Genomic DNA, 7,299 nt, shown 5'->3' on the forward strand with positions numbered 1-7,299 from the left:
TATAAAGAACTTACACAATTTTGTGGCAAAAAAAATTGTTCCGATTAAAAACTGGGCAAAGAACCTGAACAGACATTTTTGAAAGATATTAAAATGGCCAATAACTATTACAAAAAGGTGTACAACATCACTAATTATCAGGGAAATGCAAATCAAAACCACAAAACAGTCTTAACTAATTCCTGTTGGAATAGCTATTATCAAAAAGATAAGAGATAAACATTATTGGTGAGGATGTGGAGAAAAGGGATCATTGGATACTGTTGGTAGGAATGTAAATTAGTGCAGTCACTGTGCAGTCAGAATGTAGGCACCTCAAAAATTAGAAACTTTCATATGATCTAGCACTTCTACTTCTAGGTATATATCCAAAGAAAATGAAATCAATATATTGAAGAGATTTGGGGGCACCTGGGTGGCTCAGTGGGTTAAAGCCTCTGCCTTCGGCTCAGGTCATGATCCCAGGGTTCTGGGATCGAGCCCCTCATCGGGCTCTCTGCTCTGCGGACAGCCTGCTTTCTCCTCTCTCTCTCTGCCTGCCTCTCTGCCTACTTGTGATCTCTGTCTGTCAAATAAATAAATAAAATCTTTAAAAAAAAATATTGAAGAGATTTGACTCCCATGCTCACTACAGCATTATTTACAATTGTCAGGACATATAAAGGATCTAAATGTCCATCAATGGATGAATGAATAATGAAAAAATGTGAGTTTTATATATATATATATATATATATATATATATATATACACACACACACAGAGAGAGAGAGAGAGAGAGAGAGAGATCTACATATATCTCATACATATATACACACGCACGTGCACACACACACCACAATGGGGTATTTATTCAGGCATAAAATGGAAGGAAACCCTACCATATGTGACATAGATGGACCTTGAGGGCACTGTGCTTAGTAAAATAAGTTAGACAAAGACAAATACTGTTATGACTCCACTTACATGTGGAATCTTAAAAAACAAACAAACAAAAAAAAACCACCAAAAACAAACAAACAAACAAAAACTTTAGATAAAGTGAATAGATTGGTGATTACTAGAGGGAGGTGGGAGATAGGCAAAATGGGTCAAAAGTTACAAGCTTACAGTTATAAGATAAAAAAAATTAACAATACTATACTGTATATTTGAAAAGTTGGTAGGAGTGTAGATCTTAAAAGTCCTTATCACAAGAGAAAAACATATTTGTTACTACATAAGGTGATGATGTTAACTGAGTGGCAAACATTCTTCAGTGAAGACACATCTTAAACTTACATCATGTTGTATGTTAATCATATCTCAATAAAACTGAGGGGAAAAAAAAGAAAAAAACATTTTCAAAAAAGAATACATGACTTCATCAAAAGATTAGATCAATTCTGCCGGAATGCTTATTATTTCCTCAGAGTTGCAATCAGAGTCGATTTAATTTTTTATACCTCTCTTAATGTTCAATTAAGATGCATTACTAGATCGGGGCGCCTGGGTGGCTCAGTGGTTAAAGCCTCTGCCTTCCACTCAGGTCATGGTCCCAGGGTCCTGGGATGGAGCCCCACATAGGGCTCTCTGCTCCACCGGGAGCCGGCTTCCTCCTCTCTCTCTGCCTGCGTCTCTGCCTAGTTGTGATCTCTCTGTCAAATAAATAAAATATCAAAAAAAAAAAGATGCATTACTAGATCAAAAACAAATACAGAGGAGTTAAGGAGACAGATGATACTTTTAAGATGTTTCTGAGTCTCATTGATTTTTTTCTTTCTTTCTTTCTTTCTTTTTTTTTTTTTAAGAAAGCAAGTATAAATGATACAAATAGGAAGAACAACATGTTGGTGACTCAGACCATTACCTCATTGATGAGAATGTCACCACAGCCGAGACAACAATTATGCTTTTTCAGTTGCAGAATGATGTTTTCTCACGTAATGCCTTTTAAATTGTCAGGACTCCATGATGCATTTTGGAAATATTATCATTAATGGAAAAGAAAGTTTTCATATCAGAATAATGCAAAGGTGAAACATCTGATTTGTTTCTAATGAAATTTTATTTACTCATTGCCAGCCAAAGCAAGTCGTTTTGAATTGGAACTTCTGGTGAAAAACCCCAATTGGTTATATGATTTTCATCTTAAACATCATTTTCTGATTTTGCAATTTTTTAATCTGTAATCATTAGTGCATGAGTGCACTTAGTACCGGAAATTTGCTCACTCACAACATTGATTGACATGTGCCTCTAATTATTCATAAATGTTTTTCTATAAACAGGTCAAAATATTTTATGTAACAAGCATAAATAAATAATATATTTCAAAATGGTAAAGTCTTTTCACCATAGCTAAGATCAATTTAGGGAAAGCAAAAACTTTTCATTAGACCGCTGGTAGCAGATGCCCAGTCACCTATCTGACAGCCAGTCTCCCTTTCCTCTTTTCTAACAGAAGCCCTCTATTATTGAGGATGACAATGAACTCAGTTAATGACTGTTTATTAGTATCCCTCACAGTTGCCACAGGCCATGTGACACAAGTTCAAGCCAGTGCTTATAGGTTGGACTTTCATGGAGGGTATAGGAGTGAAGACAAATACTGCCATTTTAGTCTTCCAAGGTCTATTATGCTGCATTTCTAATAAGCCCACATGATGGCAGGAACTCTAGCAACCTTCCTATATCCTGATTCTGTGAATAAACATTATGTGGTTATAGAGAGCATCAAATTGAAGAAATCCCTGTTTTAATATCATTGGAAGTATAAGAGCGCTACACTGCTGATAACCAGATTTTTTTTAACTTAAATGAAAGTAAATCTTTTTATAGTTTATAACACTGAAATTTGTGATTTTAAGATTTAATAAACCAAATACAATTTTAACATATGTAAATATATTTCAGAAGAAGTTCAAATTGAGAAATCAAATAGGGTCCTTTATATGAACATACAAACCAACTCTTCCTAAAAGACATTTAAACGTAATACTTACTCTTAATAAGATTATAGAGAGCAATAAACATTTTATTTTATTTTTTTTTAAGATTTTTATTTATTTATTTGACAGAGAGAGATCACAAGTAGGCAGAGAGAGAGAGAGAGGGAAGCAGGCTCCCTGCTGAGCAGAGATCCTAATGCGGGACTCGATCCCAGGACCCTGAGATCATGACGTGAACGGAAGGCAGCAGCTTAACCCACTGAGCCACCAGGCGCCCCGAGAGCAATAAACATTTTAAAAAGTCAGAATAAAGATGCTATAAATTTTCTCGTTTCCAATAATAGTGAGCTAGGTGACTCAGGGCGAAAAAACAACAACAACAACAAAAAAACACAAAAAAACCTCTATGATTAAAATGTAAAAATACTTAATGAAATGCTTATTCTTAATATTTTTCAACATATTAAGGAGATGAAAGATATTAAGAGAATCTTTAGCCAATAATGAAGGGAAAATGAACACAGAGAATTAAATGAGGCATTTACTACTTTTGCTTTGAGTGCATTTGCCATTCCTGGCAACTTCAAAGTCATTCTGATATTCTCATCAATGCAAGGGGATTAGAAAACAAAGGATAAGGTCCTTGAAGTTAGAGGAATATAGTAAAACACCCTCCTTCAAAACTGCGATGAGAACATAAAATCCTACAAACCCAGGGATGGAGAGAACAGAAGAAAGATAGCGTTTTTGAGGAATTTTCCCCTGATACTCACATCAGCAGAATGGCCAATGTTACCTCAAAGCTTGACTTTAAATTCAAGTATACCTAATTATCTTAAAGGAACAAAAGCAAACATTCTCTGAATAAAAGTAAATGCAACCTGAGTCTCATATTATTTAAAAATTATGTTTCAATTATAATAACTAGTACATTGTCAAAGATGACCTGACATACAAGGATGTAAATTAAAATGAAAGACTACATCACAAAAATGATGACTGAACTGTAAAACTTCTGATATCATTTGACACCGATTATAAAACAATTAGACTTAGTATGCTTAGAAAAATAAAGATGAGTTTGAAATGTATATTGTGAATGAACAGGAAACTATCAATAGTGACAAAATATTTGGACTATCTCTAGAAATAAAACAATAACAAAAATTATAAACTGAATTTGTATGGGCAAAAGCAGATTACACATCTAAGAGAATATTAGTGAAGATAGAAAATTACTTGGAATGTACTAAGTAAAAACTGAATGAAAGATAAAGGAGAGAGCAAGAGTTACAAACAAAAGAATGAATATATTCATTAAAAGATTAACTGAAATCCCAAAATGAAACATAAAATATTAATGAATGAGTAGCAATATTTGGAGGTATATTGGCTGACGTTTTTAAATGATTAAAGACATCAATTCAAATTAATATAAAATAGGATAACTGTAAAACATAATGAAACTGTTAGGTATAAGCTAGATATAAGTAGTGGAAGGCAGAGTTCCAAGTCCTTGAAGGGGAATGATTGAGACCTGAGCTGGACGCAAAGCCATCAGAGTCAAGGCACCAAAAGATGTTACCAGTGAGAGAGTCTGCATTGTGTAAATGGAGGTCTTAGTCCTTGGATTCTCCAAGGAAAGATTTATGTGATGATCCATGCTTGAATAAAGAGAGTCAGAAGGGAAGTAGCAAGCACAAAGCAGTTTATTAAAGCAAACATACGCTCTCAAGGTAGGAGAGTGGGCAAGTTCCAAGGTGGAACTGGGTCTAGGTTGCTTTGGGATGGGATATTTGTCATCTCTCTGGGCTGAAAGGAGCTATGACATCCAGTGGGGTGGTCTTTAATGGAGCCTGCTTCCAATCATTTGGGTAACTCCTCCCACAGTTTGGGAGTTTTGGGTAATCCTCCCACAGTTTGCCAAATTTTTGATCCTACAAGGTTGTTTATACAGAACTGTCATAGTAGCCTTCCTCCAAGAGGTGTGGGGCAGGGGAGCTATTCCCACAATGCAAATGCATTACAGTGAGTCTAGGGGTTACCCTGGAGCAGAGGTGGTAGATGAGAGTGCATGCTCCCACCATGCTCTTGATTGGTGTGCCCCAGGGTCTTGAAAGCCACAGGGTCAGAAGTTGTGTTCCCATGCTTTTAATGCTTTTAATGTTTAGCTTACTATCACTGTCCTTGCCTCCAACTCTCATCTCTTATCACTCCCCTTCAAGAACCTTGGACTCTGCCTCAGGGCATTCCTTCCACAAGTCAAGTTTAGCTTCTACTTAACAAAACTGGAGAAAACCAAGGAATAGCAGAAAATTCTAAAGGTACTCAGATGTGGGAGGAAAAAAACAGACTCCCTGAAAAGATTAGCAATTGTATGTACAGCTAGATTATTAAGAGAAACAATGGTGAAAGACTGTAAAATGATACTAATTTTTTTAAAAAATGCCTGCTAATCTAGAACGCTACCTCCAGAGGAAAAAAAGTCTTTAAAAATAAAGACATATTCAGACCAAATGTAACTGAACTAACAAAGATGTAACTGAAAATGTAACTGAACTAACAAAGAATAAAATTACAGTCCATTATAAAATATGCAATATGAAAACCTTGTAAGGATAGATAAAATAAGAATGTATAGCTTGCAAATTCAAATAGAAACAAAAAATGATGAGAAGGCTACGTCAATATCAAACAAAATAGGTTACTAGAAATTGTTGCTTCTTCATGAAGGAAAACAGAGACAGTTAGATACCTATCTGACATCTATGAGGATAGAGAAGATTTCAAAAATATAATTAACAGGGGCACCTGGGTGGCTCATCTGGCTCTCTGCTCAGCAGGGAGCCTGATTCCCCCTCTCCCTCTGCCTGCCTCTTTGCCTACTTGTGAACTCTTTCTGTCAAATAAATAAAAAATCTTTAATATATATATATATATATATAACAAATCTGACCTTCTTTGTAAATCACACTAATTTCAATAGAAGAATTAAACACTCTTTCCAAGCACACAAACTCTTTACCTTAGGAATATTTAAGAAAGCTTCAAAACTTTAAAAAGAACAAGACATAAAGTAATTATCTAATTTCAATGAAAATAAGCTAAAAATCAGTAACAAAAGAGTAACTAGAAATATCTCATATATTTGGAAATTAAGAAAAGATTTTTAGTAACACTTGGACCATAAATAGTATTACAAAAAAGAATATTTTAAATAATACTGTATATTAAATATATCATGCTATATTAAATATGCACTAAATGCAGCTTAAGTACTTATAAAAAATGTAAAAACTGAACATCTGAAAAATAGCAGCAGCAAAATAAGAAAAAGAAAATCAAAGAATAATAATTAAAAGAAAAATAATTAAATATAAACATATTCAATGTTCAAGACAAGAAAGCTAGAAACAGATTTTTAAGCTAACAAAATGGGAAGACTAATTGAAAGAGGGAGAGAAAAACAACTAATATCAGAAATCAGAAAAAAAATACCAATGATATTACAGACAAGGAAAGAATGAGAGATTAAAATAAATCAGGAAAATAAATATGAAATGTTTATGAACAATTTCCTAATCCTAAAAAAATAATAAAATTTGTCAGGAAGCCTGGGTGGCTCAGTCAGTTAAGTGTCTGCCTTCAGCTTGAGTCATTATCTCAGAGTCATGGGACTGAACCCCATATCTGGTTCTCTACCCAAGGACGAGTCTGCTTCTCCCTTTCACAGAGGGAAAGAACAGAGAGAGAGGACAGAATGGGTCATGGAAAATGCACATATAATTTGGTTCAAATTCTCCTGATGACTTCTAACTTCAAAGAAGGCTGATATATATACTATCTTCAGGATAAGTAGACAAATGAACCATTAAAACTACATCAGATTGGGCAAAATGTGGGGAGAGCAGTACATTGAGTGGTTTCTGTATGTAATAGGAAGAAAGCGAGAAAGAATTCTGGAGAAAAGTATCAACCTCTGATAAAATATCAATATAAATACCTTTAACAAAATGAGCCAACTAATCCAGCATATATAATAAGATTTGAGGAGACCATTTGAAAAATTTCCAGGTTGCAGTGTTATTTTAATATTAGAAAACTAATTTTAATATTAGAAAAATTTCCAGGTTGCAGTGTTATTTTAATATTAGAAAACTAACTAAGATTAATGATTTTTAAGGTTTTTCAAAAGTAAAGGTGGTCCACATTTCATTTAATGGTTGCTCCATTAAAGAAGAGGTATTTTCTTTTTTTAAGATTTTATTTATTTATTTGACAGACAGAGATCACAAGTAGGCAGAGAGGCAGTCAGAGAGAGAGGAAGGGAAGTAAGCTCCCTGCTGAGCAGAGAGCCTGATGTGGGGTT

The sequence above is a fragment of the Meles meles genome, chromosome 4, assembly GCF_922984935.1.
Source record: "Meles meles chromosome 4, mMelMel3.1 paternal haplotype, whole genome shotgun sequence".
Taxonomy (NCBI): domain Eukaryota; kingdom Metazoa; phylum Chordata; class Mammalia; order Carnivora; family Mustelidae; genus Meles; species Meles meles.